The sequence below is a fragment of the Drosophila montana genome, unplaced genomic scaffold (genome assembly GCF_035044405.1).
Source record: "Drosophila montana isolate Dmon_TW-CO22-7 unplaced genomic scaffold, ASM3504440v1 contig_3830_1, whole genome shotgun sequence".
Classification (NCBI taxonomy): domain Eukaryota; kingdom Metazoa; phylum Arthropoda; class Insecta; order Diptera; family Drosophilidae; genus Drosophila; species Drosophila montana.
Window position 1 is genome coordinate 43543 of NW_026998701.1, and position 24696 is coordinate 68238.

Consider the following 24696-nt stretch of genomic DNA (forward strand, 5'->3'; position numbering starts at 1 on the left):
CAAAACTCGGGATCCAATATGCCTAATGGAGGGATCTTGGTGTTAGTTGTCCCTCGTCTCTACCCTCCCTACCATAGCAACCAGAAAATCGTAGATTGCCCCTAGGCGAGACTCTAACGCATTAACGCATTTCAACAGAATTCAGTATGGTACTCGAGAGACAAGATAATTATTCACCGATTCATATTAAAATATAACAAAATCATTTAATTGAAGCAAGCCGTTGATCTCAAGATACATGATTATATTACAAGCGAATTATCAATTCCCTAAGATTTACCGAAACATTCCAATTCGAATTCCTGATTTTAAAAATAATAATATACTGATTTTTGTTCAACAAAATAACTTCAGTTTTCCAACATAACTTACTGAAGAAAACTGTTATCTTACGCTCACGTTGGCAATAGGTTCGAGATCAATGCAATGTCAATCGTAAATATATATATATACAACAGATATACAAAAAAAATAGTCCTCACTACTCTATATTAACTCACTCATACTTCCATCGTTGCGTGCACTTGGGCCCAATATGACGTCGATGTTGGTGGGTGTGTGTAGGTGTATTATTGTATGGGTATCATTGTTGCCTTTGTACAAAGAAAGTTAATTGTAAGTATATATATAAATATTGACGTGCATATAAATGTCACAACCTTACCCTTGCCAAATATATTCATAGGTCAAAAGGAATGTTACTACTGCTGCTTAACTCTAAAATCTATCGACTAATTTTTAATTCAATGTAATGTAATTTCATGTTTGTTTAGTTGCTTAAATTTACTTTAGCTTCGATCAATGGGAATAGATTAGGTAGACATCCGCTGATCGCAATGTCAAAAATTTAAGTTTAATGTGATGTATGTATGGATGCGTGCTTCGAATTTCGTTCAGATGGCTTCTGTTTTACTAATTGTAGTTGCTTTTATCTTTTAGCTTGTTCGTGCGCATTACTCTTTGTCAATTCTAATTCTCATACTCTCAATAAGAGCGACGAAGGTAGCACAAAGGAGAATAAATAATCAATTACACTACGCAACACAGATTTTAAGTCATAATTTCTTGTGGATCTGAATAAACTTGTGACTTTGGTATCCATTTATATAAGTCACTTAACGCCAGACACATTTGATGATCATCAACGAGCAGTCTCGAATGTGGCACTGGAGCACGGTTCCGAAATCTCCTTGGAGTAGATTTACTACCCTTGTTTCGAGCCAATATATATGCACCAAGAGATTGGTGAAAAGCGGACCAGCGCTTGCGGCAGCACCCCTGCCACGAGGCTGTAAAATTAAACAAGGGTCAAACACCAATCCATTGATACTAGGCTAATATAAAATCACCTGTTTCAATATCTTTCACTACTTAGATTTTACAATACTTTTCCACTCGCACGTCTGCTTCAATACGCTTTCTATTATTTTTATTACTTATTTTAACTTTAGACTTCGTTTTTACACTGTTTAATCTTCTTGACGAAGTACGTCTTTTCGCTTCCAATCTGAACTGAAGACTGTCGCACGTGGTCGCCCGCTCCTTTTATAGACCTAGCTGTAACGGTGATAAAAGCTTTCGCGATCGCTCCTCAGTTTAACTGCATTATCGTATGATCTGCCTACGTGCCAAATCAGACATCAAAAGGAATATGCAAAAGTGTGTGAGCTAAGTGCGAGGGTAGCACATAAAGTTTCTAACAATCAAGAACTGTTCCCACTCGGCTACTACAACTTGAGCTTCCATTATCGATTTGAAATGTAGGGAAGTACACTTCAGTGGCAGATCGGAACGGATACAATAACATAAGTGCCAAAACCATAATTTTGCAAACATTTACGAATTAGTAGTTCGTCCGGTTATGTCTGCCGTAGGAACAATTAAGATAAAGGACAATGAACCAGTATATTCAAAGTAATGCCTGTTTTCCATGGGTGCGGCCGATTTTGTCAACAAAGAAGTAAAAGATTTGTTAATAATACGTCCATCAGGTTCGTCGTAAAACAATCTGACCTGTGTGGTAGGTAAGAAAGTCATAGATGACTCAAGTTCAGGTAAAAAGCGCCTTGTCATAGATTTCTGGAAGCTCAACACAAAAAACCATTGCGGATAATTATGCGGTGCCAAGTATCACTATGATACTATCAAACCTTGAAAATCTCAATATTTCGCGACCTTTGATCTGAAATCGGTCTACCACCAAATTATCCGGACAGGACAAGACCGTGAATAGACGTATTTCCCCGTCAACAGGAAAAAATACGAGATCTATCGACTTCCCTTTGGCTCAAAGAAAGCAGAAAGTATTTTTTAGAAAACAATCGATTGTGTACTCTTAGATCATATATGCAAGACTTATTACATCTACGTCGATGATGTCATAATTGTTTCCAAGAATGAGTCAAAACATGTAAGACATATTAGCGAGGTTTGCTATTAATCATGGCATACAAGCAATTAACAAATTAAAAAAACAAACAGAACTAACTAAGGGTATGTTTTACGTCGCTGCGGGTGATGTTTTTTCCTAATATATGTATATTAGTTTTTAATTCCTTCTATCCCAAAAACATATGTGGGTATGCATGTGCAGAGTATGCCTCGCTCTCACTCATTGCTTTGTGCACTTGTGTGCATCTCATTCTAACTGCATAGCATTCGAAAAAACCCCGAGATCTACAAACATATATATGTATGTATTTTGTGGATGTTCGTCGCACAAGTAAAACAAGGGTCTAAGCAAAATAAAATGAAAGCAAGCAATTTAGCCATTCTGAAACCTCTATACATTACTTGCTTATTGGATAAACCAACCAGTTAATACAACATTTTATAGTTCAAAAGGAAACCTATATAAAAGTAAAACCAAACTAGTAAGAGGCTCTAGCCGGGAGTTCCCGATTAGGGGATACTTGGAACCCTCTTCTACAAACACAAAATGCAATTCACACCTGTCTTTATTGAATTTTAACAACAGCATTGCAATTGCGATTGCATTGTATTCTGTGATGTCTATATGTGTAGCTGTTTTAATTAGATTTTTTCCCCTTCAAAGTCTATTGTTAGCAAGACTGTCCAGTGGAGGCAGTGGTAAGTAGTGTGGTCTGTTACGGTTTCGAGTCTTATTGAAGGAACTATTTTTTATTTTAATTAAATTTTTATTACTGCTAAAGCAAACGAGCAAGTAGCGCGGCGTGCATTTGGTGTTGGTAGAAGAAGGTTCAGGGTTTCCCCTATTCGGGATCTCCCGACTAGAGCATCTTTTTTTTTATAACCTAAACGCATTGTAAATGGGTAAAAAGGGTATAATGTATTTGTGCAAAAGTATGTAACAGGCAGAAAGAAGCATCTCCGACCACATAAATTAGATATATTCGCATCACAAGCCGAGTCGATCTAGCCATATCCGCCTGTCGCTCCGTCTGTCCGTATTTATGAATGCAAGGATCTCAGTACCTATTAGAGCTACAGACTTAAGACTAGTCCATGCGCAGTACGAGTTTGTTTCCGATAATCGATAACTTGCTCTTTTTTTAAGTAATTGGTAAATTTCGAAATTCAAATCCTGCTTTTTGAGCAAATCTTATAGTTTTAAGAGCTAAAGTCACATAACTTGATTAATTGCTTCTAAGTATATGTACCACCACATAGCTATAAATTAAGTTGTGCAATCAAGATCGCGGCAGCTAGCGCAAATTGCGAGAAATTCTGTATACATGCACACACACATTCATGTTCGTCTTCTTTGAATTCTATCTACAGCATTGCAATTGTGATTGTATTGTTTTCTGTGCTGCTATTGTAATCCGCTTTTTTCTCATTAAGACTCAATTATTGGTGTTGCTGTTAAGTAGAGGTGCCGGTAAGGAGGGTGATCTGTTGTTGAAGGGTTCCCTTAAACGGGAGCTCTCGACTAGGGACTCTTAATTGCTATATGGGTAAAAAGGGTATATTGAATTTGTGCAAATGAATGTAACAGACAGAAGGAACCATCGGAATACCAATCAAGACTCCCTAGATATCAATTAGCATTTAGCTTCATTAGGCCACAAACAATAGATGGCGTATTACATTGCCGCCATAGCCGAGAGTCCACGAGACCCGCAGGGCGCAATATTGACTGAAGGGCAAATCAGGGCACTTTCAGATTTAAAAGACAGAACTATCCCAGAGGAGAGGGTAAGGGAAGCTTTGAGCCACCGCGGGACCCCAGCGGCGACTTGACTGCACCTCGAACATAACCACAAATCCAGAAATCTGCGCCGAGACAGCCGGAAGTATATCCAAACCAGGCAGTTGGTTTAAACTGCAAAAGCCTGTCAGTAGGTAATAAATCCAAAAAATGTAAAATTAAAGAATGGCTAGAACAACGAAATTACACTAGGTGAAAATCCACCCCTGGCACAGGCCACGGTCGGGGCACGGATTCGGGAGGCCAACAACCGTTACTTACAAAACAGCAACGATGGTGGCACACTTGGCTACCGTAGCGGACAACGCGACAAGCGTTAAGTAGAACGACATCAGCAAGAACAGAAGTCCGTTTCGCAAAAATGCGAAGATGGCAAGAACTCCCCGCAAATAAAATTGCCTGCCGCAGGTATGAAAAATTATCTTTCCTGGATGAAGGAGATGCAGATGGCAGCCTTCGAGCAGCCGGCGCAGTAATCCTACCAGGGCATAGTCCACTATGACCAGCAGGATATGTAGCCGTACGTATCTGCCAAAGCTCCCAGCACGAGCAGAGAGAGCGCAGTGCAAACATCCTCCCCCCCAACTCGCAGAAAAAGTATGTCAGACAACCCGACACGAAGTCTGCTCCTAACTCCCAAAACGGAAGCGACGCCAGCCCGCACATTCCAGCGCAAAATGCAAACCAGTGGGAGTCAACGGCCCAACGGGCCCAGAAACCACTAATGGAAAAAAGTAGAGGCCAAGAAGGACAAGAAGAGCAACACCCAGCCGCCCAAAAAAACCGGTCGGATGCTGAACTGGTCATATGAAAGAATCTGGAGGAATACGCCAATGTGCTTGAAACAGTGCATACCAATCAATAGCTACAGCAGTACATAGTGTTGGCAGCATTATGCGTACTGCAGACGGAGAAGTTCTTCTATGAGTAAATATGAGGAGAAGTCCACAGAGGAAGTGGATCTGACTGCTGATTCCTCATCTTAGCTGAGAAAAGCATATCGCGGCACGCAGAGAAGGCAAGAAGGCAGTAAAAGGTAAACTAGAAGTAGGAAAAATGCGTATCGGCTGGGCGATATCCTTGGCTTACCAAGGCGTCGTAGGCAACGAACAAAAATTAAGTTAATCCAAATTAACCTTAGCCACTGCACAGCAGCCCAGGACCTACTAGATCAAACAATTATGGAAGAGACGCTGACGTCGATATCGTCAATGAACCATACCGAACACGATAAATATGAATGGAGAGCACTGGAGGTGGCTAAACGACATTAGAAAGTGTATCAAAATGTATATAAGTATTGTAGTGTATTCATGCATGCGCATTGTAACACTATGTTACAATCTTTAATATTGCCATTGACAACAATCGATATAAACAAACAAATCAGAACTTAAGTGCAATTCACTGACTCGATCAAATGTAATATGATCAGCCTCTTGACGGCCACCGTTAATGCAACTATACATGCATTAGTATGCACTCCCTCGCAGACTATGTTAAATTTAACATAATTATGCTTAGTCGAATTTGTTAGCTACGATAAGTTAATTTCATTAAAATAAAAATTAATGATAAAACTGACGTTAAGCGAACCAGTGTACCGATCGATCGACCGGACAAAACTAGCTTCCGGAAAAGACCAATTGGCGGCCGCAGCAAATATCGCCGCCAATAACGCTGCAAATATCGCTGTAATAACGTTGCGAATAACGCCGCAATCAGAGAATATAGCCTACAACAGATACGACTTCAAGAACAACAGCAACTAAAGCGACAACAGCAACTGTAGCTAATCAGTTATTAATGTTTGTCAAGGAGAAACAACAACATCAAAAAATCAGTTACTTATACTTTTCAAGGAGAAACAACAACATCAGCAGCCAAAAAAAAAAATTTGAAGAATATCCAGCTGCCAAGAAAAGCTTTGTGCCTCATTGCTGGCTAATGCCAAGCCCAGGACACGAAACACATCTTCGGCGAGCGACTGTATCCAATGATTGTGCACATGCATGCCGCACTTGCCTGCAAATTCGCTGGCATGTTTCTGGAGATTTAGAACTCAGACGTTTTGCATATGCGGAAAGATCAGGAGGCACTCAAGGCCAAGGTATAGGAGGCAGTCGCTTTGCTCCAGGTGCATCGTGATTGGGCCCCTAAAATTTTTACAAATTACTCGACACCCAACAATTTTTTTTTTCTACATTCACATTCAATTAATAAAATTGAAAGAAAAAAAAAACACTAACAGGAACACAAGTATTCGCATTTTGATGCCCAACCAAAGAAAAAATCGTGCAACAGTCTGTATCAGAATACAACATCCCACTCTTACTGATTCCCAAGAAACCTCTACCAGGTTTTATCGACCTAACGTCTGGATTCCACCAGATTGAACTTCATTCTCGATTCTCGAAATATAACGTCTTTTTCAACGAGCAATGGCGCCAATCGTTTCACGCGATTACCATAAAAGAATATGAATTTACAGTAAAATATCTTAAGGGTAAAGATAATTTTATTGTAGATGCGTTATCAAGAATAAGCATCAATGAGTTAAAAGAAATGACATGTCAAGTCTTAAAAGTCACAACAAGACAACAAAGTAGACAAAATAAAGCATGAGCTGGAGATAATAATAAAAATAAACAAGAAAATTTGCCAAGGCAAAATCTGTAAAATGATTATATGCCCAACGTATATTATACATATATTATTACTGACTTGACAAAGACGATGTGCGAAAAGTGGTGACCTTGCGAATAACATTTTTTAAATGTTTACAAAAACATGGTAAAAAAATTATAGCAAGAAATGAGACTAGCAAGCTATATACCAATGGAATTCTCGACCTAGGTTAAGTCTTCCAAAGGCTTGAAACAGAAGCCATTATAAGATAAGCCAACTCAAAGTGGCACCGAGCGAAAAGATCTTTGAAAACACTTCAATAGATACTTTCAAAAATATGGGCAATATATATTTAAAGAATTTAGGAGAAGCGCTACTCAAGCCGGTGAACCAAATAAATACAAATAAAAAAGAGAAGAAATAATGTCTACATTCAATGACGGCCCATGCAAGGAGGTCATACAGACATTTCAAAAACATTATCATAATTTTAAAAGGCATTAGTATAGAAAAATATGACACGTCATATTACAGAGTTCGTACGTAAATGACAGTTATATCAAAAAGATAACTCTACCAAGCACATTGAAACCCCATTAACCATTACAGTCACGCCAATAACTGTTTTCGACAAAGTCCTGTCGACACAATTGGTCCATTATCGTAGTCAGAAAACAAGATATCTTGTTGCCATACCTATAGCGAATAAAAGCGCAAAAAGCGTAGTAAAAGCTTATATTGAATCCTTTATTCTAAAGTACGGTCCAATTAAGACGTTCATTACGGACATATGTACTGAGTACAAGCATTCCATGATTTACGACTTATGTAAGTATCTAAAAATAGACAGCATTACGTCTACAGCACACTATCATCAGACGTTAGGAACTGTGGAACGAAGTCACAGAACCTTAAATGAATAAATGCGTTCCTACATATAAGTTGATAAAACTGATTGAGACGTAGGGCTTCATTTTTTCAATTATTGTTACAATACAACCCCATCCATGGCACATGATTATTGTCCATATAAGCTAGTTTTTAGCAAAATCCCAAACCTACCAAATTATTTTATTAGCATAGATAGAAAGAACCACTTTATAATGTAGAAGATTACGCAAAGGAATCTAAATATAGATTAGAAGTAGCCTATAAGAGAGCTAGAAAAATGAGAGAGAATAATAAGAAAAAACATAAAGAATATTATGATAGGAAAGTGACTGATTTTAGATTAGAATTAGGAGGCCAAGTCTTACTATGAAATGAAACAGATCACAAGCTAGATGATAGATATCTAGAACCCTTCAAAATTATAAAAAAGAACCTTATGATAAAAACAAAAGGAACCTACTGATAGATTAAAATCGTTTGACACTTAACATTACATGTAAATTTCTCTAGATATTGGTATGATCAATCAAAAAAAAATGTTATCAAAAAAAGACAGTAATGTCACATAAAAAAGGGTCTATAATAAAAACTTTAAAATTTACGCAACAAAGCAAAACAACTTTAAAATTTACGCAACAAAGCAAAAACAAAACAAAACAAAACAAGATATCTTGTTGCCATACCTATAGCGAATAAAAGCGCAAAAAGCGTAGTAAAAGCTTATATTGAATCCTTTATTCTAAAGTACGGTCCAATTAAGACGTTCATTACGGACATATGTACTGAGTACAAGCATTCCATGATTTACGACTTATGTAAGTATCTAAAAATAGACAGCATTACGTCTACAGCACACTATCATCAGACGTTAGGAACTGTGGAACGAAGTCACAGAACCTTAAATGAATAAATGCGTTCCTACATATAAGTTGATAAAACTGATTGAGACGTAGGGCTTCATTTTTTCAATTATTGTTACAATACAACCCCATCCATGGCACATGATTATTGTCCATATAAGCTAGTTTTTAGCAAAATCCCAAACCTACCAAATTATTTTATTAGCATAGATAGAAAGAACCACTTTATAATGTAGAAGATTACGCAAAGGAATCTAAATATAGATTAGAAGTAGCCTATAAGAGAGCTAGAAAAATGAGAGAGAATAATAAGAAAAAACATAAAGAATATTATGATAGGAAAGTGACTGATTTTAGATTAGAATTAGGAGGCCAAGTCTTACTATGAAATGAAACAGATCACAAGCTAGATGATAGATATCTAGAACCCTTCAAAATTATAAAAAAGAACCTTATGATAAAAACAAAAGGAACCTACTGATAGATTAAAATCGTTTGACACTTAACATTACATGTAAATTTCTCTAGATATTGGTATGATCAATCAAAAAAAAATGTTATCAAAAAAAGACAGTAATGTCACATAAAAAAGGGTCTATAATAAAAACTTTAAAATTTACGCAACAAAGCAAAACAAGTCTGCGAGTGCATCAGCCAGGATGATGTCAAACAATGAAGGCCCACTACTCAATAGCAGGTGGCTGATCACCAGTGGTGTCAAGTCGATCATCTTATATACCGCATCAGTCTGGGCGCCGTCCCTGAAATTTCACTAGATCTTCTGGCTATGAAGACGCGGAGCAACAGCCCCCAAGCTACAAGGTGGGTGGACACGATGGATGCATGGCAGGCGATGTGGAGAGCTCCTCCCAATAGCAGCCGGACACAATTGCTGATCCCGGACATACGACCTTGGGTGACCAGGAGGCACGATCGAACCGACTTATACTCGACTCAACTACTGTCGGGACTCAGGTGTTTCAAATCCTATTTATATAGGTTCAAGCACGAGATAACCCTGTTTTGCACACACTGTGTCCGGGTCATGGAAGACGCATATCATATCCTTTCTGTCTGTCCAAAATTATCTGCTGAACGGGAAGAGCCAAGTCAAATAATTGGAAGACCTTTACGGTCTACGACTTAATAGATATCATACTCAGCTCGAAAAACAATTGGATTGCTTTTAGCACCACAGCTGCAGATATGAACAAATCCTTGCTTCGCGCTGAAAGGCAGCGGAATCATAGATGGGAATCTAGCTAAGGCTTCCATACCATCTCCTCCTCGTGAAGTAATACCCATCTGTGGTGCCATGGGAGGGATATAGAGAGTAATGTATTAGTAGTTTTTAGTGGGTGCAAGGCCCACACTTTTCTGCTTTTAATTTTTATACCCTGAACCCATTGAAAATGGTTAAAAAGGGTATAATGTATTTGTGCAAATGTATGTAACAGGCAGAAGGCAGCATCTCGACCCCATAAAGTATATACATTCTTGATCAGCATCAACAGCCGAGTCGATTTAGCCATGTCCGTCTGTCTGTCCGTCCGCCCGTCTGTCCGTATGTATGACCGCAAGGATATCAGAACCTTTAAGAGCTAGAGACTTGAAATTTTAGCTGTCGGTCCTCCTAGTCCATGCGCAGATCGAGTTTGTTTCCGATAGGCGATAACTTGTCCCGTTTCCAAGTAATCGATAAAAATCGATATCGAAATCCTGTTTTATGATCAATTTTGGTAAATTATAAGAGCTAGAGTCACCAACTTGACATGTAGCTTCTAGAATAGTATATATATATCATGTATCTTTCATTTTATAGCTATCACCCCCTCCCCGCTACTACCTTATAGCTATAAATCAAGTTAATAATCCAACTTGCCAACTTGTATATATATCAAGCATCTTTCATTTAATAGCTATCGCCACCTCCCCACTACCACCACAAAGCTATAAAGCATGTTAGTATGCCAACATGTATTGCCTATCTAATTAAGCCACAAGTTAAATGCAATTGTCATTTTGAGAATACACGAATATTTTATAGTACAATAAGAAACTTTCATCAAGATCGGTTAAGAAACACGAAAGGAAATGTGTTTTGGCCTGCAAACATGTGCAGCAGCAAGCGCATATTCCAAGAATTTCTGTATACATGTACACACACACACACACACACAAGAATGCGCGTCTGCTTTGAATTCTGTCAACAGCATTGCAATTGCAATTGTATTGTTTTCTGTGTTGCTATTTTAATTCGCTTTTTTCTCATTAAGACTTAATTATTGGTGTGGCTATTGAGTAGAGGCGGCGGAAAGTAGCGCGGTCAAAACCGGACAAAACTAGCTTCCGGAAAAGACCAATTGGCGGCCGCAGCAAATATCGCCGCCAATAACGCTGCAAATATCGCTGTAATAACGTTGCGAATAACGCCGCAATCAGAGAATATAGCCTACAACAGATACGACTTCAAGAACAACAGCAACTAAAGCGACAACAGCAACTGTAGCTAATCAGTTATTAATGTTTGTCAAGGAGAAACAACAACATCAAAAAATCAGTTACTTATACTTTTCAAGGAGAAACAACAACATCAGCAGCCAAAAAAAAAAAATTTGAAGAATATCCAGCTGCCAAGAAAAGCTTTGTGCCTCATTGCTGGCTAATGCCAAGCCCAGGACACGAAACACATCTTCGGCGAGCGACTGTATCCAATGATTGTGCACATGCATGCCGCACTTGCCTGCAAATTCGCTGGCATGTTTCTGGAGATTTAGAACTCAGACGTTTTGCATATGCGGAAAGATCAGGAGGCACTCAAGGCCAAGGTATAGGAGGCAGTCGCTTTGCTCCAGGTGCATCGTGATTGGGTCCCTAAAATTTTTACAAATTACTCGACACCCAACAATTTTTTTTTTCTACATTCACATTCAATTAATAAAATTGAAAGAAAAAAAAAACACTAACAGGAACACAAGTATTCGCATTTTGATGCCCAACCAAAAAAAAAATCGTGCAACAGTCTGTATCAGAATACAACATCCCACTCTTACTGATTCCCAAGAAACCTCTACCAGGTTTTATCGACCTAACGTCTGGATTCCACCAGATTGAACTTCATTCTCGATTCTCGAAATACAACGTCTTTTTCAACGAGCAATGGCGCCAATCGTTTCACGCGATTACCATAAAAGAATATGAATTTACAGTAAAATATCTTAAGGGTAAAGATAATTTTATTGTAGATGCGTTATCAAGAATAAGCATCAATGAGTTAAAAGAAATGACATGTCAAGTCTTAAAAGTCACAACAAGACAACAAAGTAGACAAAATAAAGCATGAGCTGGAGATAATAATAAAAATAAACAAGAAAATTTGCCAAGGCAAAATCTGTAAAATGATTATATGCCCAACGTATATTATACATATATTATTACTGACTTGACAAAGACGATGTGCGAAAAGTGGTGACCTTGCGAATAACATTTTTTAAATGTTTACAAAAACATGGTAAAAAAATTATAGCAAGAAATGAGACTAGCAAGCTATATACCAATGGAATTCTCGACCTAGGTTAAGTCTTCCAAAGGCTTGAAACAGAAGCCATTATAAGATAAGCCAACTCAAAGTGGCACCGAGCGAAAAGATCTTTGAAAACACTTCAATAGATACTTTCAAAAATATGGGCAATATATATTTAAAGAATTTAGGAGAAGCGCTACTCAAGCCGGTGAACCAAATAAATACAAATAAAAAAGAGAAGAAATAATGTCTACATTCAATGACGGCCCATGCAAGGAGGTCATACAGACATTTCAAAAACATTATCATAATTTTAAAAGGCATTAGTATAGAAAAATATGACACGTCATATTACAGAGTTCGTACGTAAATGACAGTTATATCAAAAAGATAACTCTACCAAGCACATTGAAACCCCATTAACCATTACAGTCACGCCAATAACTGTTTTCGACAAAGTCCTGTCGACACAATTGGTCCATTATCGTAGTCAGAAAACAAGATATCTTGTTGCCATACCTATAGCGAATAAAAGCGCAAAAAGCGTAGTAAAAGCTTATATTGAATCCTTTATTCTAAAGTACGGTCCAATTAAGACGTTCATTACGGACATATGTACTGAGTACAAGCATTCCATGATTTACGACTTATGTAAGTATCTAAAAATAGACAGCATTACGTCTACAGCACACTATCATCAGACGTTAGGAACTGTGGAACGAAGTCACAGAACCTTAAATGAATAAATGCGTTCCTACATATAAGTTGATAAAACTGATTGAGACGTAGGGCTTCATTTTTTCAATTATTGTTACAATACAACCCCATCCATGGCACATGATTATTGTCCATATAAGCTAGTTTTTAGCAAAATCCCAAACCTACCAAATTATTTTATTAGCATAGATAGAAAGAACCACTTTATAATGTAGAAGATTACGCAAAGGAATCTAAATATAGATTAGAAGTAGCCTATAAGAGAGCTAGAAAAATGAGAGAGAATAATAAGAAAAAACATAAAGAATATTATGATAGGAAAGTGACTGATTTTAGATTAGAATTAGGAGGCCAAGTCTTACTATGAAATGAAACAGATCACAAGCTAGATGATAGATATCTAGAACCCTTCAAAATTATAAAAAAGAACCTTATGATAAAAACAAAAGGAACCTACTGATAGATTAAAATCGTTTGACACTTAACATTACATGTAAATTTCTCTAGATATTGGTATGATCAATCAAAAAAAAATGTTATCAAAAAAAGACAGTAATGTCACATAAAAAAGGGTCTATAATAAAAACTTTAAAATTTACGCAACAAAGCAAAACAAGTAAGAACCCTCTTCTTCCAACAGGCGATAGGTATAAAATGAAAGATACTTGAAATTTTTTATACTATTCTAGAAGCTACATTTCAAGTTTGGTTTTTTTAGCTCTTATTATTTACCAAAATTGCTCAAAAAACAGGATTTCGATATCTATTTTTATCGACTACTTGGAAACGGGGCAAGTTATCGAATATCAGAAATAAACTCGATCTGCGCGGGTGCTAGGAGGACCTTCAGCTGAAATTTCAAGTAGCTAGCTCTTATAGGTTCTGAGATCCTGGCGTTCATACATACGGCGGACGGACGGAATATGGAATATGGGAATAATGCTTGCGCATCGCCTTACTTTCAAGCACTCCATGAGGATCGTCGGAGGAAAGGCGTCAAAGTCTGCGAGTGCATCAGCCAGGATGATGTCAAACAATGAAGGCCCACTACTCAATAGCAGGTGGCTGATCACCAGTGGTGTCAAGTCGATCATCTTATATACCGCATCAGTCTGGGCGCCGTCCCTGAAATTTCACTAGATCTTCTGGCTATGAAGACGCGGAGCAACAGCCCCCAAGCTACAAGGTGGGTGGACACGATGGATGCATGGCAGGCGATGTGGAGAGCTCCTCCCAATAGCAGCCGGACACAATTGCTGATCCCGGACATACGACCTTGGGTGACCAGGAGGCACGATCGAACCGACTTATACTCGACTCAACTACTGTCGGGACTCAGGTGTTTCAAATCCTATTTATATAGGTTCAAGCACGAGATAACCCTGTTTTGCACACACTGTGTCCGGGTCATGGAAGACGCATATCATATCCTTTCTGTCTGTCCAAAATTATCTGCTGAACGGGAAGAGCCAAGTCAAATAATTGGAAGACCTTTACGGTCTACGACTTAATGGATATCATACTCAGCTCGAAAAACAATTGGATTGCTTTTAGCACCACAGCTGCAGATATGAACAAATCCTTGCTTCGCGCTGAAAGGCAGCGGAATCATAGATGGGAATCTAGCTAAGGCTTCCATACCATCTCCTCCTCGTGAAGTAATACCCATCTGTGGTGCCATGGGAGGGATATAGAGAGTAATGTATTAGTAGTTTTTAGTGGGTGCAAGGCCCACACTTTTCTGCTTTTAATTTTTATACCCTGAACCCATTGAAAATGGTTAAAAAGGGTATAATGTATTTGTGCAAATGTATGTAACAGGCAGAAGGCAGCATCTCGACCCCATAAAGTATATACATTCTTGATCAGCATCAACAGCCGAGTCGATTTAGCCATGTCCGTCTGTCTGTCCGTCCGCCCGTCTGTCCGTATGTATGACCGCAAGGATATCAGAACCTTTAAGAGCTAGAGACTTGAAATTTTAGCTGTCGGTCCTCCTAGTCCATGCGCAGATCGAGTTTGTTTCCGATAGGCGATAACTTGTCCCGTTTCCAAGTAATCGATAAAAATCGATATCGAAATCCTGTTTTATGATCAATTTTGGTAAATTATAAGAGCTAGAGTCACCAACTTGACATGTAGCTTCTAGAATAGTATATATATATATCATGTATCTTTCATTTTATAGCTATCACCCCCTCCCCGCTACTACCTTATAGCTATAAATCAAGTTAATAATCCAACTTGCCAACTTGTATATATATCAAGCATCTTTCATTTAATAGCTATCGCCACCTCCCCACTACCACCACAAAGCTATAAAGCATGTTAGTATGCCAACATGTATTGCCTATCTAATTAAGCCACAAGTTAAATGCAATTGTCATTTTGAGAATACACGAATATTTTATAGTACAATAAGAAACTTTCATCAAGATCGGTTAAGAAACACGAAAGGAAATGTGTTTTGGCCTGCAAACATGTGCAGCAGCAAGCGCATATTCCAAGAATTTCTGTATACATGTACACACACACACACACACACAAGAATGCGCGTCTGCTTTGAATTCTGTCAACAGCATTGCAATTGCAATTGTATTGTTTTCTGTGTTGCTATTTTAATTCGCTTTTTTCTCATTAAGACTTAATTATTGGTGTGGCTATTGAGTAGAGGCGGCGGAAAGTAGCGCGGTCAAAACCGGACAAAACTAGCTTCCGGAAAAGACCAATTGGCGGCCGCAGCAAATATCGCCGCCAATAACGCTGCAAATATCGCTGTAATAACGTTGCGAATAACGCCGCAATCAGAGAATATAGCCTACAACAGATACGACTTCAAGAACAACAGCAACTAAAGCGACAACAGCAACTGTAGCTAATCAGTTATTAATGTTTGTCAAGGAGAAACAACAACATCAAAAAATCAGTTACTTATACTTTTCAAGGAGAAACAACAACATCAGCAGCCAAAAAAAAAAATTTGAAGAATATCCAGCTGCCAAGAAAAGCTTTGTGCCTCATTGCTGGCTAATGCCAAGCCCAGGACACGAAACACATCTTCGGCGAGCGACTGTATCCAATGATTGTGCACATGCATGCCGCACTTGCCTGCAAATTCGCTGGCATGTTTCTGGAGATTTAGAACTCAGACGTTTTGCATATGCGGAAAGATCAGGAGGCACTCAAGGCCAAGGTATAGGAGGCAGTCGCTTTGCTCCAGGTGCATCGTGATTGGGTCCCTAAAATTTTTACAAATTACTCGACACCCAACAATTTTTTTTTCTACATTCACATTCAATTAATAAAATTGAAAGAAAAAAAAAACACTAACAGGAACACAAGTATTCGCATTTTGATGCCCAACCAAAGAAAAAATCGTGCAACAGTCTGTATCAGAATACAACATCCCACTCTTACTGATTCCCAAGAAACCTCTACCAGGTTTTATCGACCTAACGTCTGGATTCCACCAGATTGAACTTCATTCTCGATTCTCGAAATACAACGTCTTTTTCAACGAGCAATGGCGCCAATCGTTTCACGCGATTACCATAAAAGAATATGAATTTACAGTAAAATATCTTAAGGGTAAAGATAATTTTATTGTAGATGCGTTATCAAGAATAAGCATCAATGAGTTAAAAGAAATGACATGTCAAGTCTTAAAAGTCACAACAAGACAACAAAGTAGACAAAATAAAGCATGAGCTGGAGATAATAATAAAAATAAACAAGAAAATTTGCCAAGGCAAAATCTGTAAAATGATTATATGCCCAACGTATATTATACATATATTATTACTGACTTGACAAAGACGATGTGCGAAAAGTGGTGACCTTGCGAATAACATTTTTTAAATGTTTACAAAAACATGGTAAAAAAATTATAGCAAGAAATGAGACTAGCAAGCTATATACCAATCGAATTCTCGACCTAGGTTAAGTCTTCCAAAGGCTTGAAACAGAAGCCATTATAAGATAAGCCAACTCAAAGTGGCACCGAGCGAAAAGATCTTTGAAAACACTTCAATAGATACTTTCAAAAATATGGGCAATATATATTTAAAGAATTTAGGAGAAGCGCTACTCAAGCCGGTGAACCAAATAAATACAAATAAAAAAGAGAAGAAATAATGTCTACATTCAATGACGGCCCATGCAAGGAGGTCATACAGACATTTCAAAAACATTATCATAATTTTAAAAGGCATTAGTATAGAAAAATATGACACGTCATATTACAGAGTTCGTACGTAAATGACAGTTATATCAAAAAGATAACTCTACCAAGCACATTGAAACCCCATTAACCATTACAGTCACGCCAATAACTGTTTTCGACAAAGTCCTGTCGACACAATTGGTCCATTATCGTAGTCAGAAAACAAGATATCTTGTTGCCATACCTATAGCGAATAAAAGCGCAAAAAGCGTAGTAAAAGCTTATATTGAATCCTTTATTCTAAAGTACGGTCCAATTAAGACGTTCATTACGGACATATGTACTGAGTACAAGCATTCCATGATTTACGACTTATGTAAGTATCTAAAAATAGACAGCATTACGTCTACAGCACACTATCATCAGACGTTAGGAACTGTGGAACGAAGTCACAGAACCTTAAATGAATAAATGCGTTCCTACATATAAGTTGATAAAACTGATTGAGACGTAGGGCTTCATTTTTTCAATTATTGTTACAATACAACCCCATCCATGGCACATGATTATTGTCCATATAAGCTAGTTTTTAGCAAAATCCCAAACCTACCAAATTATTTTATTAGCATAGATAGAAAGAACCACTTTATAATGTAGAAGATTACGCAAAGGAATCTAAATATAGATTAGAAGTAGCCTATAAGAGAGCTAGAAAAATGAGAGAGAATAATAAGAAAAAACATAAAGAATATTATGATAGGAAAGTGACTGATTTTAGATTAGAATTAGGAGGCCAAGTCTTACTATGAAATGAAACAGATCACAAGCTAGATGATAGATATCTAGAACCCTTCAAAATTATAAAAAAGAACCTTATGATAAAAACAAAAGGAACCTACTGATAGATTAAAATCGTTTGACACTTAACATTACATGTAAATTTCTCTAGATATTGGTATGATCAATCAAAAAAAAATGTTATCAAAAAAAGACAGTAATGTCACATAAAAAAGGGTCTATAATAAAAACTTTAAAATTTACGCAACAAAGCAAAACAAGTAAGAACCCTCTTCTTCCAACAGGCGATAGGTATAAAATGAAAGATACTTGAAATTTTTTATACTATTCTAGAAGCTACATTTCAAGTTTGGTTTTTTTAGCTCTTATTATTTACCAAAATTGCTCAAAAAACAGGATTTCGATATCTATTTTTATCGACTACTTGGAAACGGGGCAAGTTATCGAATATCAGAAATAAACTCGATCTGCGCGGGTGCTAGGAGGACCTTCAGCTGAAATTTCAAGTAGCTAGCTCTTATAGGTTCTGAGATCCTGGCGTTCATACATACGGCGGACGGACGGAATATGGAATATGGGAATAATGCTTGCGCATCGCCTTACTTTCAAGCACTCCATGAGGATCGTCGGAGGAAAGGCGTCAAAGTCTGCGAGTGCATCAGCCAGGATGATGTCAAACAATGAAGGCCCACTACTCAATAGCAGGTGGCTGATCACCAGTGGTGTCAAGTCGATCATCTTATATACCGCATCAGTCTGGGCGCCGTCCCTGAAATTTCACTAGATCTTCTGGCTATGAAGACGCGGAGCAACAGCCCCCAAGCTACAAGGTGGGTGGACACGATGGATGCATGGCAGGCGATGTGGAGAGCTCCTCCCAATAGCAGCCGGACACAATTGCTGATCCCGGACATACGACCTTGGGTGACCAGGAGGCACGATCGAACCGACTTATACTCGACTCAACTACTGTCGGGACTCAGGTGTTTCAAATCCTATTTATATAGGTTCAAGCACGAGATAACCCTGTTTTGCACACACTGTGTCCGGGTCATGGAAGACGCATATCATATCCTTTCTGTCTGTCCAAAATTATCTGCTGAACGGGAAGAGCCAAGTCAAATAATTGGAAGACCTTTACGGTCTACGACTTAATGGATATCATACTCAGCTCGAAAAACAATTGGATTGCTTTTAGCACCACAGCTGCAGATATGAACAAATCCTTGCTTCGCGCTGAAAGGCAGCGGAATCATAGATGGGAATCTAGCTAAGGCTTCCATACCATCTCCTCCTCGTGAAGTAATACCCATCTGTGGTGCCATGGGAGGGATATAGAGAGTAATGTATTAGTAGTTTTTAGTGGGTGCAAGGCCCACACTTATCTGCTTTTAATTTTTATACCCTGAACCCATTGAAAATGGTTAAAAAGGGTATAATGTATTTGTGCAAATGTATGTAACAGGCAGAAGGCAGCATCTCGACCCCATAAAGTATATACATTCTTGATCAGCATCAACAGCCGAGTCGATTTAGCCATGTCCGTCTGTCTGTCCGTCCGCCCGTCTGTCCGTATGTATGACCGCAAGGATATCAGAACCTTTAAGAGCTAGAGACTTGAAATTTTAGCTGTCGGTCCTCCTAGTCCATGCGCAGATCGAGTTTGTTTCCGATAGGCGATAACTTGTCCCGTTTCCAAGTAATCGATAAAAATCGATATCGAAATCCTGTTTTATGATCAATTTTGGTAAATTATAAGAGCTAGAGTCACCAACTTGACATGTAGCTTCTAGAATAGTATATATATATCATGTATCTTTCATTTTATAGCTATCACCCCCTCCCCGCTACTACCTTATAGCTATAAATCAAGTTAATAATCCAACTTGCCAACTTGTATATATATCAAGCATCTTTCATTTAATAGCTATCGCCACCTCCCCACTACCACCACAAAGCTATAAAGCATGTTAGTATGCCAACATGTATTGCCTATCTAATTAAGCCACAAGTTAAATGCAATTGTCATTTTGAGAATACACGAATATTTTATAGTACAATAAGAAACTTTCATCAAGATCGGTTAAGAAACACGAAAGGAAATGTGTTTTGGCCTGCAAACATGTGCAGCAGCAAGCGCATATTCCAAGAATTTCTGTATACATGTACACACACACACACACACACACAAGAATGCGCGTCTGCTTTGAATTCTGTCAACAGCATTGCAATTGCAATTTGTATTGTTTTCTGTGTTGCTATTTTAATTCGCTTTTTTCTCATTAAGACTTAATTATTGGTGTGGCTATTGAGTAGAGGCGGCGGAAAGTAGCGCGGTCAGTTACGAGTTCCTGCCGAGGAAACTATTTTTTTGTTTTGGCTGGTGTGGCTGCTGCATATAGGCGGCAGCAAGTAATGCGGTCAGTTGCGAGTTCAAACCCTGCCAAGGGAACTTTTTTAATTTATTTGTATTACTACTAAAGCAAACGAGCTGCATTTGGTGTATATAAGAATAAGCGGGTTCAGGGTATCCCCTAGTCGGGAGCGTATCCCCTAGCTAGAACCTCTTACTTGTTTATAAATTATTTATTTTTTATTTATTTAGCTGCATTTGATTTTGGTAGAAGAATGTTCAGGGTATCCCCTCTTCGGGTACTCCCGACTAGATCGCTCTTCCTTGTTTTTATTTGTTTCGTTGGTAACGCGTGACATTGGTAAACAAGCTTGAGGTGCATTTGCTTGTGGTTGAATAAGGTTCGGGGTGTTCGCTAGTCGGGCACTTCCTTGGGGGCACTCTTTCTTGTTAAAGAAGTTAAGAAACTTAAATTTGAAATACTAAATCATTTCAGAATTTGTAAATCTAAAACAGATCAACCACTAACTCGTAAATTTATATTTTAATGATATACAACCAATCACTAGTCACATGGGACGCCACATGCATCAGGTAAAAATGAAACACACTGAATAATATTTGAGCATTAAGAGGAGAACGGGTAATTGTCTAGGAGAATATCCGGCACAGTTTGCTACCCCTCCCATCACCACACTAATTGAATCTTTTCGCATTAATATTATTAGCTTCGTAGATTTTTCTATGGCAATTTATGGTTCTTACTTTCCTAACGGGAAGTACCACTAGGTGGTGATCTTTACTATCCCCATAGGAATCGAGGAAAATGTCGGGCCAATTTTTGGGGTAACATGCGTAAGAAATTGTAACCCTCTTATGCATTATTAGTTACCCATTTGACCACACTCACATTACAGCTAACAGTAGATATATTTTATTTTTTAAGCAAGTTCTAGACAACACCGACAGAGTTTGCATATGTAATTAATGTATTGTTGAATGACAGTGATTCAACTGTAGCCTGTTATTTTGGAAAAATTGATAGCTGGATCACTTCAGCAATATTACTCCTCCTCCGAAATATTTACAGCATTCCAAAGATATTATCCTTATGCAAGTGCTAATTTATTATTTTAGTCTTACTCGATTCCTACTAACTAAAGTCAATTCAACAGACTCGACTCTTTACTTGAAACCGAAACAATAAAACCTTAAGTATTATATGCTTATTTTTCTTTATTTTGGTGGTATTATGTTTATTATTATTATTATAATAGTAGATATTTATTATATATTATTGATTCCTAAATGTGCTATTCGACTTGGCTTTAATTTGTGTGTTTTGCTGACCTCCTTAAGATTATGTGTAAGATTGTTTAAAACCTGAACAACAGAAAAGAAAAATTGCTTCTTAAGCCATAAGCCAGTTTGCCCTTATAGAGCATGCAAGTCTATTATTTAGAGAAATATTTTGTCGATTTTTAACTGCATCCAAGTCTCTAATGTTTAGTAAATAATTAGTGTCAGAGATGATTCAGTCAGTTTGTCTTTAGGTTGTAAACATATCTGGCAATATTATTAAAAGCTAAATCATTCTTTTGCTGACAGTCTTTTCCATACTTTAAACAAATTCTATGCAATGCGATAGGGTACGTATTTGGCGACCAAGAACCTCAATTTTGTTGTCAAAAATGGTTTTGTTTTATTTTCTTAAAATAAAATCAACATAGAAATCAACATTACAGATTTCAACACATTCACTTATTTTGATAATAGGTTTTGTTGAATTTATTTGTTTATGATCAGTTTGTTAATTTTAAATTGCTGATTAAACGTTTTATAAATCTTCCATCTACGAAGTTTTTATTTAACGCATTACCATTTCTTTCTTAACAAAAATGTTCTACCTGTTCCCTGTTGCACTGTTAAATTTATATGCGTAGTTGTTAAGTTAACTATGAGTTTGTAAGTTTTAAATTGCCGATACAATTGCAACGTTGTATAAAGATTGCATATGTTAAAAGCCATATTTCTCTTAAAATAAGCTTCTTGTATTCAATTATTAAGCCAAGGAATGTTTATTAACCTTACAATCTTACTTTTAATAGGTACTAATGTATAATACAAATGGGCAGTAGTCATTTGGATGTGATTTAGTTGGACGTCGACTGTTGGAAGAGAATTTATTATGTTCCAGTCATATGAGATGTACCTATCGCCTAACTTAGTATAGTCTATATCCCTTAAATTTCAAACCTAAATTGGTCAGCTTAGAGAATGTTGGCTCTCATGTTAGACATATTAAGAATATCTTCGTCCTACGTTCATAAGATTTTGCATATATGATGGGATAATGAAATGAATAATAGCCGAGTTTGGTCAAGACATCTTGATAAGAAACCAAATTTTTCATACAGAACCGACTTTTCGACCCATCGTTCCTATGGCAGCTATATGATATAAAGGTCCGATCCTAGCAAACTCAACAACAGGAAGACAGATCAATGAGTTCCAAGACGATAGCGGCCTAGCTTAAAATATTAGATCGCATAGAAAAAGAGAGATGGACAGCCAAACTGACGGATATAGCTTTATCAACTCGGCTGATCTAGAATATGTTATGTACACTTTATGTGGTCGGATATGTTTTTGGTTATTGCCCATATTTGGTTTATGTTGATTTTACTTCAAATCCTCCATCGTAAAGCGTCTGAAGCGATCCACGTACCGTGCCGTTACGAAGAAACACATGAGTTGAATCAGATAATTGCCAAAAAACGAAAGGCTTTGATGAGTCGCGGTTGGCAGTTTGAATTGGTCGGGTTTCGCGCATCGTCTCTGTTTTATCCTTGGCGAAATCAGCTTGTGGTTGAAATTGGCTGGAGCTCTTGAAAATTACTCCAGGAAGACGAAGAGTATGGCACAACTCTCAAAAACGCTGTGCTGCTGTTGCTTGGATGTTGAGCGTCGGCCGAGGAGAATTGCATCTTGCCATCTGGTTTAGCGATCGATGATCGTGAGACAATATCAAGATTGACCAGATTGAGGCAATGGTCCGATGAGGTCTACATTGATGTATTGAAGTCTGCGTGAAGGCAGACTGTATTGTTGGAGTGGCGAATGAAAGTGGAGTGTTTTTTCAGATTTTTGGCAAGGGCGAAGTGAGCTATATCCTTATGCATAAAAGGCCCTACGAAGCGCCGTTTGATGAGTTCAATTGTTGAACCAACTTCTCCATGGGCAATGCCATGTATCTTGCTGATAATATTTTTTGATGTGGCTGCGGTATGAATGGTCGCACTGCGGCAGTAGAAAAATCGCATAAGATTGGAGTTCTTGATTGCGGTAAGTTGATAGATATGGTTTGAAGTGTAGTGGTGTTGTCACTAAGAAGCTTTTTTTAGCTCTGGAAAAGTTGCTTGACAAGCAGCAATCTTATTGTAGTCAATGATGCGTGAGAGTGTGTCGGCAGTAATGTTATCGACACCTGCTATGTGCAGAATAGATGTCGTGAATTGTCTGATAAAATCTAGCTGTCAAAGCTGACGTGGAGAAGCTTTTTCAGATTTTTGAGTAAAAGCGTATACCAAGGGTTTAAGGTAGGTGTGGACATCAAACATTTTACCTACGAGCATGTAGCGGAAATTCTTAATACTAAGGTAAATTGCAAGAAGCACTCGATCGTAAGTAGTGAACTGGCGTTGTGCGTCAGTCAGTTTGACGCTTAAAAATCCCATTGGCTGAAGTAAATTGTTGTCGATCTGGTGCAGTACAGCGTCAACGGCTGTATCGCTTGCGTCCATGCTGAGCGATAATTAAGCATCTGGAACAGGATGTACCAAAAGTGATGCTCCAGCTAGAGAACGCGTGCATTCCTCAAAATGTTTTAGCGCGTCACCTGTCCAAGTTATTGAAGTTCAGTCGTTTTTTTTTGTTGCCCGGTATTAATTGTACCAGTGGTGCTTGGTGAGTGAATGCTTTCGGCAGGAATCTTCGAAAAAAGTTAATCATTGCCCAAGATCGAGAGTGAGAGGGGTTGAGCCATATGTTTTAATGATAGTGCCGTAAGCAGCGGTAGCTAAGAAACGTCGGTCAATGACTGCAGGAGGTATGCCTGACACATCTGCGCCAGTCGATAAGGAACTTTTACCAGACTTTGTTTCGTGAATAAATAGCCGATTAGATGTTGTTATACTGTGAGCTTTTATACCTTGGAAAAATTTAGCATGGCATGAATAGATTAGCCGTTGAAGTTGCCAATTTGTTTTTTGTGTTGTTGTTTTTTGATTGATTAAAGGAACATGGTACAATGCAGTGTTGGGCACTGCAGCCATACTTGTTAGCAATTTTGATTTGAATCGGCGTGTGCGATCGGGGTATTGCTGCAGTTGCTTTGTGACCGATTGTTATTGCTGTTGAGCAGCTGACCAAGTTTTGTGTTGATCTTTTGAAACAAAAACAAGTAAGAGGTTCTAGTAGGGAGCTCCCGACTAGGGGATACCCTCTTATTCCAACACCAAATGCAGTTCGCTCTACGCGCTCGTTTGCTTTAGTAGTAATAAAGATAAATAA

At 38.0% G+C, this 24696-nt stretch overlaps 1 long non-coding RNA gene across 1 annotated transcript; it reads right to left on the reverse strand.

Annotated features, from left to right (window-relative positions):
* Positions 1-335: 335 nt before the first annotated feature.
* On the reverse strand, positions 336-1510 carry LOC135437606 (uncharacterized). Its single transcript, XR_010437716.1, has 3 exons — positions 1350-1510; positions 1034-1289; positions 336-593 (listed from the first exon to the last, which is right to left on the reverse strand). It is a non-coding gene; the product is annotated as an uncharacterized LOC135437606 (long non-coding RNA).
* Between the last annotated feature and the right edge of the window lie 23186 nt (positions 1511-24696).